Below are 15,212 nucleotides of genomic sequence, written 5' to 3'. Positions count from 1 at the left end.
ATTGTGGGTCTGCCGACGGGAAATCCGCCAGCGTGAGCGGGCTGCCGGCAAAACGGAGGATCTCACCGCCGGAGAGCCCAGCCCAGCTTACCCAGTCATCAATTTGCTGTGTGTGGGATCTTGCTGTGCGCAAATTGGCTGCTGCGTTTCCTGCATTAACCCAGCGCCTGCACTTCAAGAAGCACTTAATTGACTATAAAATGGTTTGGGACATCCCGAATTCATGAAAGGCGCTATATGAATGCTCGTCTTTCTTTTAAAGCCCCTTCCCCGTGGTTAACAGCCTCCTAGACCCCCCCACACCCCATCCAGGTCAGGATTCTCTGTCCAGCGACACCGGAATTGGAAATGGCGAACGGGAGGAGAATTGCGCGTCAGCCAAAACTCAAGGCCGGCGTCGGGCGCCCGACGGAATGCCATGCTCTGGTGCCTGTAACGGTGTGAATGCGTTCCACGGCGCACGCTGCCGTGGGCATGCAAACTGTACAGTAAAGACCGTTGGCTTATCATTAAGCAGCCAGACCCGGCAATTTCCAGGCCCCCCGTGAGGCTAGGCCTCTGCCAGGAGGGATTACCAACGGCAAGGTTAGCTTGTGGTATTTAACATCGTGTTACGGGCACCGTGGCTGCTGTAGGGGGAGAGAGGAGGTACAGAAAGTGTCCAACGTCGCTGTCGTGTGCTGAAAGTTATGCCGCTGGCCAGCGGATTTCTGCCAGGGGAGTGAGGGATGGACGGGGGGGTGGGCCATGGGGCCGGGTTGGATGGGCATGGAACACTATCGCCGTAGCCTGCAAGGCAGCCATGCAACTGCCCACTGTGAACGTAGCGCCACAGGTCGTATGGGTGCCTCTCTAGGCCACCCTCCAAGGTAGCCTCTTTGTCCCTCCAGGTCAACCAGAGACACCTTTGTGGCTGGGAGTGGGTGTGGGTGTGGGGGTGTGGCTGGGAGTGGGTGGGGTTGGGGGGGGGGGGGTGGAGGGTGGGGGGGGGGGGCAGTGCCTATATGCAGCTCGTGCTTGTCAGGTTCTCGGGTTCCAATCCCGACCCTGCTGAATCACACGCCAGCGTTCGTTGGAATTGCGCTAGTTCCACATGCCGCTGGTTCTTGCCCATAAGGACTTCCTGAATCGCCCCAGGACCGGCGCCACTTTCGGGGCCGTAGAACTCCCGCGATTCAGTCCCGGCGGCAGCACTTAGGGTGAGGTTCTCCATTTCCCGACGCCGATATTGTAATCGGCGATCTGGTGGAGAATTTCTTTTGACGCTGAAATTAGCGCCAGTTTTTGCATGCTCCTCCCCCTGCAAAACGGCATCGTCGGAGAGTGCGCCGCACGCCCTGGGGACGGCCTCAGGGCGTCACCCGCGGCCCTCCCCGATGCTCCGCCCCCGATGGGCCAAGTTCCCAACGGCGTGGGAGACGTGTCCTCTCAACTTTCGTTAACCTCGCGTGACGGCTGCGGACTGTGCCCAGCGCCGCCACAGTCGGGGGGGGGGGGGGCGGAGGAAGCCGTTCCACTGGCCAGGGGGGCTTCAGCAGGGGCTGGGGGGGACTGGTTGGGGGGTGGCGAGGGGCGGGTTACAGGGGGGGGGGGGGGGCATGCGTGCCCACGGACCCGGCCATTCTGCATCCAAATCGGCAGGTAGGGCTTTACGTAGCGCGGCTGCTCGCCTCCCACTGGGCGGAGCATCGGTGCGGGGGTGCCGCCAACCTTTTGGTCACGAGACCAGACACGTCCTCCGGACATAGCTGCAAAATCGGAGAATCCAGCCCTTCGTGCCTGAAACGGGGAATCCACCCGACCACGTTACAGCTATCCCGCGGCACCAGCAGCAGAAATGACTTCCACCCCACTTGAATAAATAAACTCCCCATGCTGTTTACATTCTGCTTTGGCGCCAAAAAGAGACGGAAAAGAAATGCAGCAGCCCGCAGACCCCACTCACCTCGGGGGGCCATTTGGTTTTGATTTCTCACCGCACGCAGGACAGGCCCTCGTGGAGGGAGCTGAGCACCGCAGATGGCGAAGCCGGACTATCAGACGGACACACACAGTGCCTCCAACCAGCAGCCAACTGCCAGTCAATATGACCAACAGACGGAGTGGGTGAGACAGTCAGCTGTAGCAGAATGACCTTGCCGGGCTGCTCAATCCCGGGGGGTTCTAAAGCAGGAGAGTTATTTGAAGGCGGCTGTTGCTTTTCTATCGATACCATTGTTAGCCCACGCTGCTGTGGGGACATCTTTTACTGCAGATTCCAGGTTGTCCTTTTGGCGAATGCGCAGCAGAATTAGATTCTAATTGTACTCTTGCTTTCTCTTCCGCAACAGGGCAACGCACGAGGAAGTAGCAGCCGACCCTAATAGCCTGTGGGCAGGCATCTGCGTGCAATCAGCATCTTTGGCGGGATACGAGGAGCATTAGGGTGAATGACGAGTGTTGCGTTCTGTGTTATGACCGTTGTAATGATGTACACAGAACATATAGTTCTTTAACTAGAAAGATGGTTTATTAACAAACACATGGAAAGATAACAAACAAACTATAATACAGACGATGGCTGCTGAATGACTTACTACCAACTGGCGGGTGTCTCGAGTCACGTGATGGATCTCTATCACCACCAGCTGGTCGGAGGTCACATTGCGAACTATATACAGAACTGTGCACAGGCGTATCGCCGCAAAACGAGGGTTTACCTTTGGCAATGGAGACATGTCAATGTCGAATGGGGCCTCGTTGTATTCCTGTGTTTGATGGACAGGATACGCACAGAATGAGGATCAAACTGGCCCAGCTGATGCCCTCTGCCCAGAGAGTGCCTCAAGAGGGCTGAATATAGAGGGGTAGGAAGGTGAACCATACAGTTGAAGGGCAATTAGAAGCGGGCAGTAAATGCCAGCCCTGCAAGTGGCACTCATGTCCCATGAAAGAATAAGTAACAATCTCTCGATCTTACAGACAGACTTTCCTGTCCCGTTGTGGCTTTCTTATTTATTCATTTATGGAATGTGGGCGTCGCTGGTTAGGCCGGCATTTATTGCCCATCTCAAGTTGCCTTTCAGAAGGTGGTGTTGAGTTGCCTTCTTGAACCGCTGCAGCCCCTGAGGTGTACGTACACCCACTGTGCTGTTAGGGAGGGCGTTCCAGGATTTTGTCCCAGCGACAGCGAAGGAACGGCCGATATATTTCCAAGTCAGGATGGTGAGTGACTTGGGAGGAGAACCTCCAGCTGGTGGGGTTCCCAGGTCTGTGCTGCTCTTCTCCTTCTAGATGGCAGTGGTCGTGGGTTTGGAAGGCGCTGCCTGAGGAACCTCGGTGAGTTACTGCGGTGCATCTTGTAGACGGTACACACGGCTGCTACCATTCGTCGGTGATAGATGGGTTGAATATTTGTGGAGGGGGGAGCAATCAAGTGGGGTTGCTTTGTCCTAGATGGTGTCAAAATTCTTGAGTGTTGTTGGAGCTGCACTCATCCAGGCAAGTGGAAAGTATTCCATTACACTCCTCACTTGTGCCTTGTAGATGGTGGACAGGCTTTGGGGGTCAGGAGGTGAGTTAGTCGCCGTATAATTCCTAACCTTTGACCTGCCCTGGTAGTCACAGTATTAATATGGCTAGTCCAGTTCAGTTTCTGATCAATGGTAACTCCCAGCATGTTGATTGTGGGGGATTCAGCGATGGTAATGCCATTGAATGTCATGGGGCGATGGTTAGATCCTCTCTTGTTGGAGCTGGTCATTGCCTGACACTTGTGTGACGCAAATGTAACTTGCCACTTGTCAGCCCAAGCCTGGATATTGTCCTGGTCTTGCTGCATTTGGACATGGACTGCTTCATTGTCTGAGGAGTCGCGAATGGTGCTGAACATTGTGCAGTCATCCACAAACATCCCCACTTCTGACCTTATGATGGATGGCAGGTCATTGATGAAGCAGCTGAAGATGGTTGGGCCGAGGACACGACCCTGAGGAACTCCTGCAGTGATGTCCTGGAACTGAGATGATTGACCTCCAACCACCACAACCACCTTCCTTTGTGCCGAGTATGACTCCATCGAGTGGAGCGTTTTCCTTCTGATTCCCATTGACTCCAGTTTAGCTTGGGCTCCTTGATGCCATACTTGGTCAAACGCTGCCTTGATGTCAAGGGCAGTCACTCTCTCCTCACCTCTGGCATTCAGCTCTTTTGTCTGGAATTGCCGCAGGAGATTCGGCGGTCTAATCAAAAGACCATTGACTTTCCACGGGTCAGGATGATCCTGGTGATGAGCAGGGCCAGAACATCCCTCCTCTAGTTTTGAAAGTTTCTATTGACCCCCCCCCCTCAGGCCTCAATAGCTTTGTTCAGGGAGAGAGTTCCAGATTTTCACTCGTCTTTGAGGGAAGAAATGCTTCCAGACATCACCCCTGAGCAATCCTGCTCCAAAATCTCGCTCTAATTATAACGTTTTGTACCTATCCCGACGAGAGAAAATAGTGTCTCTTTATAAAACACTTTAATCATCTTAAACTCCTCAATTAGTTTACCCCTTAACCTGCTGTATCTGAAGGAGCAGAACCCCCGTCAATGCAAACTGTCCTCGTGATTTAACCCTTTCAGCTATGATCTCATTCGGAAGAATCTGCCCCTCTCCAAGGCCATTACATTCTTCCTGAGGTCCGGTGCCCAGAACTGAAGACAGTTCAGAAATACTTACACTTACCTAACAGGACATCCCAAAGTGCTCAACAGTCAAGGAAGTCTTTTTGAAATATAGTCACTGTTGTGACTTGGGAGACGCCTAACTCTGGGCGAAATGTGCTTCACCATTGGTAAAACTGTGCGAGCGAGGGAAGGTTTTGACGAGACCAGGGTAGCCATGGTTGGGGGGGTGGGGGGCGGAGGGGAGATTGGCATGTCCGAGGGTTGGGGTGCAGCACCTGCTGGACATTCCCGAAAGCAAAGCGCCGATGGATGCGCAGAAACTCGGCCTGCAAGGACGGAAGGAACCTGGGATGAAACCCTTCCTGGGAAGGCCCGACCCAGGGAGCGGGATTAAAAAGCTGAATTACGAATCAGTGCCAGAAGCTCTTTTTCGGGAATTGTGCCTTGGGACCAGTTGTGTTCAACCAAGACCGCAGGCTTGGATTAAAGTCTCACTGAAAAACAACCACTGACACGCTGGAGACTTGGATTTATATAATGTGGTACACCGTGGCTCAAAGCACTTCCCAGCAAATGAAGTGGGGCGGGGCGGTGGCACAGTGGTTAGCGTTGCCGCCTCACAGCGCCAGGGACCCGGATTAGATTCCTGCCTCGAGTGACTGGCTGTGCGGAGTCTGCTCCGGTTTCCTCCCACAGTCCGAAGATGTGCAGGTTAGGTGAGGATACGGGGACAGGGCAGGGGAGTGGGCCAAGGTAAGGTGGTCTTTCAGAGGGTCGGTGCAGACACGATGGGCAGAATGGCCTCCCTCTACCCTGCAGGGATTCTATGATTCTAAGTACTTTTTGGAGTGTCGACGCTGTTGCAATGTAGGAAACGCGGCAACCCATCGACGCTCAGAAAGATCCCACAAACAGCAAGATGATAATGATCAGGAAATCTGTTTTTTGGTGACCTTGTTGGAGGGATAATTATTGTCCAGAACACTGGAGGGACCTTCCCTGCTCCTTGAACCAGCGGACGTTCACCTGTGAGGACAGACGGAGTTTAGCATCTTAGCCACAAGGCAGCAGCTCTGACAGTGCAGCACTCTTTCAGTACCGCACTGGAAGGAGCAGCTTGGAATTTGTCTTTGGAGAGCATTTGAACCCACGCCCTCTGGCCCAGAGGTGAGAGTGCTAGCCACCGAGCTGTGATTCTGGCATCATTTCCACCGCAATAAATGGTGGGTTGGGTCAGGTGGAATTTTAAAGTTTCAAAAATCACAAGGCCATCCCCAAATTTTCTCCTTCCAGGTTCAATCTGGCTGGCCAACAAGACAACGCTGCGGAGTGGAAAAGCTAAGTGCTTTCACAGCACTCCTTGTGGGCCTGGCCAAGGAGGAGCGTTCCCTCATGCCCCCCCCCCCCCCCCCCCCCAGCTAACCTGTTTCCCTCCCCAAGCATCACAGACTATGTAAATAAAAGCAAAATACTGCAGACGCTGGAAATCTGAAATAAAAACAGAAAATGCTGGATCGACACAGCAGGTCTGGCAGCGTCTGTGGAGAGGAAAGCAGAGTTAACATTTCGACTACATATGACTCTTCTGCAGCTCTGTATAAGGACCATAGAGACTTGAAATGCAGGGTGTGATTTAGCAGCCACGTTTTGCCAGAACCGGGATGGGATGCGGCTGGTAGATCCCAGTAGAGGCCTTCTCCAGGATTCCCGACAGCCATTACTCATGAGGTGTTGCGATCTGGACTCAGACTTGCAGGGTTAAGTGAGTTTAGAAACTCACTCTGTCGGTGCCAGAGCGAACCAGCTCCCGGGATCTATCGGCCTCGCCAAGGAAACCCCAGGCGGAACGGCACTTGGGGGGACGGGGGGGTCTCCCAGGTGATCGGAGGCCCCCCGGAGGCTGGTGTCTAGGCAGGGAGGCACCCTGACACAGCTCTTGTCACATGGGCACCACTGGCCAGGTGGCACCTCCAGGTTGGCAGGGGGACTGCTAGGATGCCAGGCTGGCAGTGCCAAGGTGCCCAGGTGGCATTTTGCCTACCCCCGGGATCGGGCCCGGGGGTGCACTGCCCATATGAGGTGGGGTGCAAGGGAGGGCCTGGGTGTCCTGTCGGAGGGGGTCGAGTGATCGGTGGCACCCCAATCTCACCCTGTGCTGACGAGCGGAGCTCCTCAGTGCAGGAAATGTGACTGAGTGCGGCCTTTCGTAGTGCCGTTCCCGCTAAGGCCCCCCCAAAAAACCAGAGTGCCGTTAACAGCGGAGAACTGTTTTTTTTTCTTGGTTAGATTGCGCCCATGAACTCTGACCCTCGCTCCCCAGATGCTGTCAGAGCCTCTGAGTTTATCCAGCATTTTCTGTTTTTTTCACAGATTATCTGTTTTTATGAGAGCTTGCTGTGCCGGAATAGATTGCCATGTTTCCTATGTTACAACAGTGACTACACCTCAAAAAGTAATTCATTGACTAAAGTGTTTGGGGTGTCCCGAGGTCTTGATGGGTTCAAGAGATTTATTTTATTGAATGGATTCCTGGGCTATGCTCACCAGCACGCTGGAGGGGGCCCTAAAGACGTTCACTGTAATGTATATTTATATATATTATATATAATTAGGTTTTGCTTGGGGAATATTGAACAGGACACCAGAGAGAACGCCCCTACCGTTCTTCAGAACAACACCACAGGATCTCTTATGATCACCGGAGGAGGCTGATACGGCCCATGGTTTAATGTCAAATCTGAACTATGGCACCTCGGACAGCGCAACACTCTACGGGAGTTCAACTGGATTTTGGACTCAAGGAGGCCATGAGGCCATACCCTCCCGATTTAGAAACAAGGACAGGTGGCTGACTATAGCCGACACCAGTGGGAAGCATGGCGATAAGCCACACAACTGCCTCGTTCCAAAATGCGCAATGGAGGTATCAATAACCCCTGCTGCCTTCACACTTCAGGGGAAGGCTGCCATCACGTCCATCTATTGGCCGAGCCTGACCTCAAAACACTCGTGCACTTTGACGCGGCTAATTGTCGATATAGCAAACGCTACATTTGCCGGAGCACGCATTCGAATTAATTTTATCTGAAGTGGTTTCGATCAAACTAACATGCAGCAGCAGATACAATCAATGATGCGATGCTGCCAGCGTGCAGCCTAGCCCCAGCAGCGCAGTCTCCTTGCTTATTAGCACACTTTCCATTGGGAAATGATACAATAATGTTTGCTCGCTGAAATGGACTTAATGCACACAGAGAGCAATCAGACTTAACATTCTCATTTCCAGTTGGAAATAAATTAACAATTGGCTGGCAATTGCTGTGTCTTAAGTGGACACACAGCCAGGTATCCAACAAAGAACCTGGGCACACAGTGAAAATATGAGCATCTAACTAGTTATAAAGCATTATTCAATTCTATCAGTGGTACCACCTGCTCCACAACTTGCAACTCCGTTCTGCGCCACGAAAAGTTAATAACTCATGTAAATTGCTTTTAGATAAAAAAAATGATGTGGCTGGTTTTGACTGATGAAAGTAAACCAGAGCTTCTGTCGATTTTGTGTTTGCATATCTCATACTGAAGAGTCGATTGTGACTCAGTTGATGCCACTCTTGGAATGATGTCGCCATTTCTTCACTGTCGCTGGGTCAAAATCCTGGAATTCCCTCCCTAACATCACAGCAGGTGTACCTACACCACACAGGCTGCAGCGGTTCAGGAAGGCAGCTCACCCACCACCTTCTCAAGGGGCAATTAGGGATGGACAATAATTGCTGGTCTAGCCAGTGATACCCACATCCCGGAAATGAATTTTTTAAAAAAAAACCTCTCTTGCCTCCGAGTGTTGTGAGTTCAAATGCCACCCAAGATGTGAGTGCAACATTCAAAGCTGTTACGCCCCGGTGCCGTATTGAGGGAATGCTGACCTGTTACAGGTGCTAAACCAAGGTCCTATCAAATGGTTGTGTGTGATGGCGCGGTGATATTCAGAAGGTTATTCATGAAGGCCCCGTCTTCTCAACCTGGTCCCTCGCCTGAGGTGTGGTGACCCTCGGGTTAAATCACCACCAGTCAGCTCTCCCCCCTCAAAGGGGAAAGCGGCCTATGGTCATCTGGGACTGTGGCGACTTTACTTTATTCAGAAGAAGAATAGTAGAGTTCTCCCCAGTCATCTGGCCAATATTCTTCTCTTGAAAAATGAAATGAAATGAAAATTGCTTATTGTCACAAGTAGGCTTCAATTAAGTTACTGTGAAAAGCCCCTGGTTGCCACATTCCAGCACCTGTTTGGGGAGGCTGGCACGGGAATTGAACCGTGCTGCTGGCCTGCCTTGGTCTGATTTCAAAGCCAGCGATTTCGCCCTGTGCTAAACCAGGCCCTCTTAATCGACATCACAAAAACAAATGTTCTGGTCATTGTCATAGTGCTGTGTCTTGGAGCTTGCTGTGTGCAAAATTGATTGGCATGTCTCTTCCATTTGGTGCCAAAAGTATATTATGGGTCTGTAAAGTACTTTGGGATGATCTGTGGTGGGGAATAGCGCGATAGAAACATAAGCCTTGCTTTTTATTGCAACATGTCAAGTGCTCGACCCATTTTGGAAGCCTTGGGGAAGTATGATGCACATCATGCTGACAGATTGAGACATTCACTTTCCTTGGAGTATAGCTTGATCATTCTAAAGACGGATGTTAAATCAAAGAGTTTCTCCTCTCCGAAGTCCTGCTTTAATCAGGATCCAGGTGGCGTGCAGCGTCATGCAGTTACTGAAAGTAATGAGATGTGTCCGACCGACACCACTCTCGTGCCTCTCGAGTCGGAAGCTGATGGATTCAAGCTCCACCTCAGAGACTTGAACACACAATGTGACATTCGAGTGCAGCACTGAGGGAGGGCTCCACCGTCAGGACGTGTTGTCTTTCTAACGTAATGTCATGCCAAGTCCCCTGTCTCCCTCTCAGGAAAGGATCCCATGACCTGATTTTGAAGAAGAACGAGGGAATTCTCCCCGGGGACCAGGGCCGATATTTATCCATCCACCAAGGTCCCTGGAACAGATGATCCGGTCTTTAGCACTTTGCTCTTTCTGAAAGTTTGCTGTGTTTAAGATGGTACAACGGTACAAATATGAAATGAAAAAAATGAAAATCGCTTATTGTCACAAGTAGGCTTCAAATAAAGTTACTGTGGAAAGCCCCTAGTCACCACATTCCAGCGCCTGTTCGGGGAGGCTGGTACGGGATACACTTCACTGGTTAAGAAGCAGCTTGGAGATCCTGAGTTGCTGAAAGGTTCCATAGAAGTAAATGAGCGTTATTATTTGACCAGCGCATACTGAACACTGATGCTGGGTGAAAGGAATAGAATACATCCTACCCCACAACTTCAGCAACTCAACAGAAAGCTTGGTATCATTGAGCTTAAAGATGTTTTTTTTAATACATGTTGCTGCTGCCTTCCAGATGTCCAATTCTTGTTAACGACAAGAAATAACGATGGGCGCGATCTACGGCCGGAAAAGCAGCTTGCCACGACGAACCCCGTTGGAAGCCATACTGCAACCCTTCCGTATTGCGTTTGGGCTGCAGGAGAGATCGGGATTGGTTCGGGAGGCCATTTAAAAATAGCGCCCTGATGTCTCGATACAACGCGACCCAGGTTGAATACGGGGCCTGAACGGGCAACGCGCGGCCGAGACCACTTGCCGGAACTCGCCAGTGTACAAAACGGGGCTATGCGCGGCCTCAGCTGCGCGTCCCCCGTTCAGGGCCCGTATTTAACCCGAGTTGCGTTGAATAACCATGTGTTTCTCAGCAATGCAAGTGCCGGGAAGCACGCGGTTAAACCCGCTCGCTCGGGGGACTTTGTTCCCATTTGGGAGAACCGTGCTCGATATGTCGAATAGGTTTTCATTGCTAGCCATCTCCGCACAGTCCTTTACTCATAGCTGGTCGGGCGTGTGTGGTGTGTTGGTCTCTAGATTCAGTCACATGTAAAAGGAGCACCAACAATACTGTGAGTGGGTCGGTCATGGTGTTTAGTTGCCTGGAGCGTTGAGCAGAGAGACGGGGGATGTGATGGTGGTTGTGTGGGAAACTGTTTTGGAGAGGGATGGGCAAGGTGCACCCAACTCATTGTGGTTGCATCTTTCTTTATAACCTAAACATTGACGTGGAGTATTGCGCCTTGTCACGTGCTTCAAAAAACAGGGTTAAAAGGAAAATAGGTCAGTGCCAACTTTTGAAGGGGCCGTAAGAAAAGGAAGTTGCCGATGGAGATATCTGATCCTGTAGTTCCTTCAGGGCTGGAGAGCCTTTGAGCCCATTTCTCGTGATTGAACTGAGTGCTATCCTTGGGAGTGCAGACCCTAGGATTGCCAGCTCTGATTGCCATTCCTGGAGCTGTCACCACTTGTGGTAAACCACTGTTGCACCTGTATTAGGTGATGTAAGGTAGGACCTGTACTACAGGTTCGCCGGTAGGCCCTGCCTGCTGGCTCCGCCCAGTAGGCGGAGTATAAATATGCGTGTCCTCCATTCAGCAGCCATTTCGCCAGTTGGGAGGCCACACATCTTAGAGCAATAAAGCCTCAGTTGTATCCAACTCTAGTCTTTGTTCAATTGATCGTGCCTCACCGCTTTGCCTCAGAATTGCAAATATCCTCCTGCCCCTCCCCTCAAACTATTGAGTTTCCCGCTCATCCACCCTCGCCATGTTCTCCTTCTCTTTGAGTGATGAACCCAGTCTTGATTCCCCTGTTGGATAATTCCTGACTCTCAGATCGAAGAGCCTTTTTCCTCCCCCTCTAACCATCTCTTCCTGGGCCATGGCTGACACCTGTTGTGACTGTGAGGCAAGGAAGCATAATTGTCTTTCGTGTTGCTGAGAAAGAGAAGTGTTTGATATCTCCTGCTGAAGGCTTGGACGGGAGAATTTGAAAGCTTCAAAAACATTGTTGCTCAGATGATTCGAAATTGCCTGGCAGGAACGCTCCTGTGCTGTCTGATGTCAACTACCAAGCTTTCAGCGGTATTATGTAACACATCATTACATTCGTTCTGATCTTCATATCGTGTTATCTTGCAGCGGGCGAGGGTAGAACTGAATAAAGTATTGGGTAGAGACACAGAAGTTGTAAAGTTGCTCTGAGTCTGTGATTATTCTGCAGTATCTAGTTGATCCCGGGATCAAGCTTAAAACAAACAGTTTTTTGTTCAATCTGTATTTGATCATAGGCAGATCAGTTGGAGGATGTGCTTGCTGTTTTCTTACAATTGGGCTGTTGTGAGCAACCTCAGGGTCATTTCTTTATCATGACTGGAAATTCTGAGCGCGATCTACCGGCCGCGTTCTGCTCGAGTGAGAGCCTGGGAGAGGCCCCCCATGGTCCCCCCGGCAGTCTTTACGCCTCGTGGGATATACCCAAGTCCCGCGGGGCGTCGGAATCAGAATCCCACCCAAAGGGGGCTTGACCAAACAGCACGTGCCTACCCGGGATCCACCCCAGTGAGGCTGCCGCTGGGTGCCGGTCGGTTCTGGACCACTCAAACATGGGCCAGGCGGAACGGCACCTGGGAGGGCGAATCATGCAGAGGCCCCTGGGTGGCCCTGGAATGCAGGCACTTTGCCACTGCCACACTGGCACTGCCAAGCTGGCAGGAGCTCTGCTGTGGTGCCACGGTGGGGGTGCAAGGGCTCCTGGGTGCCAGGGTGGCACTGCCCATGAACGGATGGTTGGGGTGTGTGAAGGGTGGGATTGTGCAGAGCGCGGAGGTGGGGGTGACTGGTGGGGGTCCTGGAGGGCCTGTAAGAGGGTATGGGGGCCCTGAAGAGGGTGGGGGACCCCAGGCACCTCATAGCGGGTCCTTACTTAGGGGTGATATGGGTCATGTGTGTGGAGGGCGTGACATTGTCCAAGGGTGGGTGCTTTGAGGTACCCACAAGCTCAATTCGAGATCGAGGAACCCTTTCAAAATGGCGGCTCAGACCGACCACATTGCCGCGTGTGTTGTCGGCGGGCAGGTGGCCTGCCAACAGGATCTGCCGACCTCGCCATTGCCAACGGGATTTCCCGGTGACAACATCTCTCATGGCTGGCGTGGGACCGGAATTTCCCGCAGGCATGAAGGGCTAGTAAATCCCACCTTAAGTGTGGACTCAACTGGTGAAAAACTCCCCGGGGCCCAAAAAGGTGACTAAGTGCGTGATTCTCCCAAAGGAGAACAAAGTTCCTGAACGAGCAGGTTTAGGCGCATGTTTCCCCCCCCCCCCCCCCCGCAACACCCACACTGAGCACCCCAGCACGATAGCACACCTGCAAAAAATGCCAGCTTGGCACCTTGGCAGTGTCAGGTTGGCACCCAGGTTACTCTGCCACGTTGCCAGACAGGCACTGCCAGGGTACCAAGGTGGCACCAGCAGTCCAGGGCAGCACGGTAGCATGGTGGTTAGCGCAATTGCTTCACAGCTCCAGGGTCCCAGTTCGATTCCGGCTTGGGTCACTGTCTGTGCGGAGACTGCACATCCTCCCAGTGTGTGCGTGGGTTTCCTCCGGGTGCTCCGGTTTCCTCCCACAGTCCAAAGATGTGCAGGTTAGGTGGATTGGCCATGATAAATTGCCCTTAGTGTCCAAAATTGCCCTTAGTGTTGGGTGGGGTTACTGGGTTATGGGGATAGGGTGGAGGTGTTGACCTTGGGTAGGGTACTCTTTCCAAGAACCGGTGCAGACTCGATGGGCCGAATGGCCTCCTCCTGCACTGTAAATTCTATGAAACCCTGCCCAAAGGCCATTCAGCTGGGGGCCTCTGGTCCCCTGGGAAACCCCCATGGGCGTCGTTCCATCTGAAGAGCGCTCGCCCAAGGTCTCCGAGGCAAAGGGATTGAATCCCAAAGCCTCAGGTAGCTCGGGAATCTGCACATGAGAGTGAGACTAACTGCCCCGCTCTAATATGCGGATCTGCCAAAAAGTGACCCCGCCCACAATGATCGCGTCGCGGCGAGCTGCTTTTCCAGCGCAGCGTGGCCTTTGGATCACGCACTCCGTGTCACTGGATAGCGGCGAGGAACGCGTTAGCGGAGCCGGCGGGAAGCTCCCTAAAAAACCCCGCCACAAATGAACTTAGAAATGTTTCGTTGAATTCCGTCCTTTGCTTAATTTATAACACAGTATTTTATTTTAATAAAATATTTTCATTGAAAAATCTTCAGTTACAACAAACATGACATTCACATCAAACAGCCAGGAAAAAGAATATCAAATCGAACAATACCATACAAGAGGGGACAAATAAGAAAAAAAACATCCAACTAAACTAACAAACCCCAGCCAAAGAACGATCAAACTAATCCACCCCCAATAAAGATAACTCCCCCCCCCCCCCCCCCCCCCCCCACCACCCAAACAGTTGATGGTGACTTACTCTTTAAAGTAGGAAATGAATGGCTGTCACCTCAGGTAGGACCTCTCCACTGACCCCCTGACATGTGGCTTCACCTATTCCAGATATAACCATTCATCAGGTCACCCACCAGACCGAGACACTGGGTGGAGCAGATCTCCATCCCAGCTGAACAAGCCTCCGGGCTATCAATGAGGCAAAGGCAAGAACGTCCATTTTCGCAGCCCCGGCGGGTCCGACACCCCAAAAATGGTCACCAACGAACAAGGCTCCAGATCAGTGTTAAGAATCGCTGACATGATGCTAAAAAAGGAGACTCAAAAACCTACCGTTCTTGGGCCAGAGCATGTGGGTCTGGTCAGCGGGGGCCCACGAGAGCACCGCTCACACTTGTCCTCCACTCCCCCGAGGAACCCACTCATCCTGGTCTCAGCTAGGTGGACCCCTATGTCCCACTTTGAGCTGATTCAGACTGGGCCGCGTGCAGGAGGAAGTGAAGCTCACCCTACGAAGGGCCTCACCCCACATGTGCTCGTTCCAAATAGGTCCCAGCTCCGTCACCCACTTCTCCCTCACCTGGTCCAGCGAGACAGCTTCCATTGACATGATCTGCCTGTAAATATTTTAAATGCACCCCCCCCGCCCCAGACCCCACCAGCAACAGAATTATCCCCAACAGGGAGGGTTACAGCGAGAAGGCAAATGTAGGACAAGCCTTCCGGACAACATTGCGTGACTGGAATTAGCGGGATAAGCACGCGCTTGACAAATGAAATTTCGCCAAAAGCTCCTGCCAACTTGCAAACCGTCCCTCAATGAACAGATCCCCACAAACACAAGGCCCCATCCTTCCCACCACCCCATCCACCCCATCCTTCCCACCACTCAACCGTCGCATCCAGACCTGACGGCACAAACAAATGGTTTGCCGCAGGTAGGAGCCAACAATGACATGCCGCTCAGCTTGTAATGCTGCCTAAACTGCTGCCGTATCCTTAAAGCAGAGATCACAACCGGGTTCGAGGAATACCTCACTGGGAGTATAACACGGTATCCCATTGGTGTTAATAGTGATTTGTAAAAAGGGAAACAAAAACTTTTAATTCTAGAAGCTTCAGGGATGTAGTTACTCCGAAGAATAAAGATAGATGGGTGACGGTGAG

At 52.1% G+C, this 15,212-nt stretch overlaps 1 protein-coding gene across 2 annotated transcripts in view; it reads right to left on the bottom strand.

Moving 5' to 3' along the window:
- The window catches only part of trpm3 (transient receptor potential cation channel, subfamily M, member 3), a 416,706-nt gene that overhangs the window by 264,315 nt on the left and 137,179 nt on the right, over positions 1–15,212 (bottom strand). The window lies entirely within an intron of this gene.

The sequence above is a fragment of the Scyliorhinus torazame genome, chromosome 9 (assembly GCF_047496885.1).
Source record: "Scyliorhinus torazame isolate Kashiwa2021f chromosome 9, sScyTor2.1, whole genome shotgun sequence".
Classification (NCBI taxonomy): Eukaryota; Metazoa; Chordata; class Chondrichthyes; order Carcharhiniformes; family Scyliorhinidae; genus Scyliorhinus; species Scyliorhinus torazame.
This window is presented reverse-complemented; position numbering and strand designations above follow the sequence as displayed.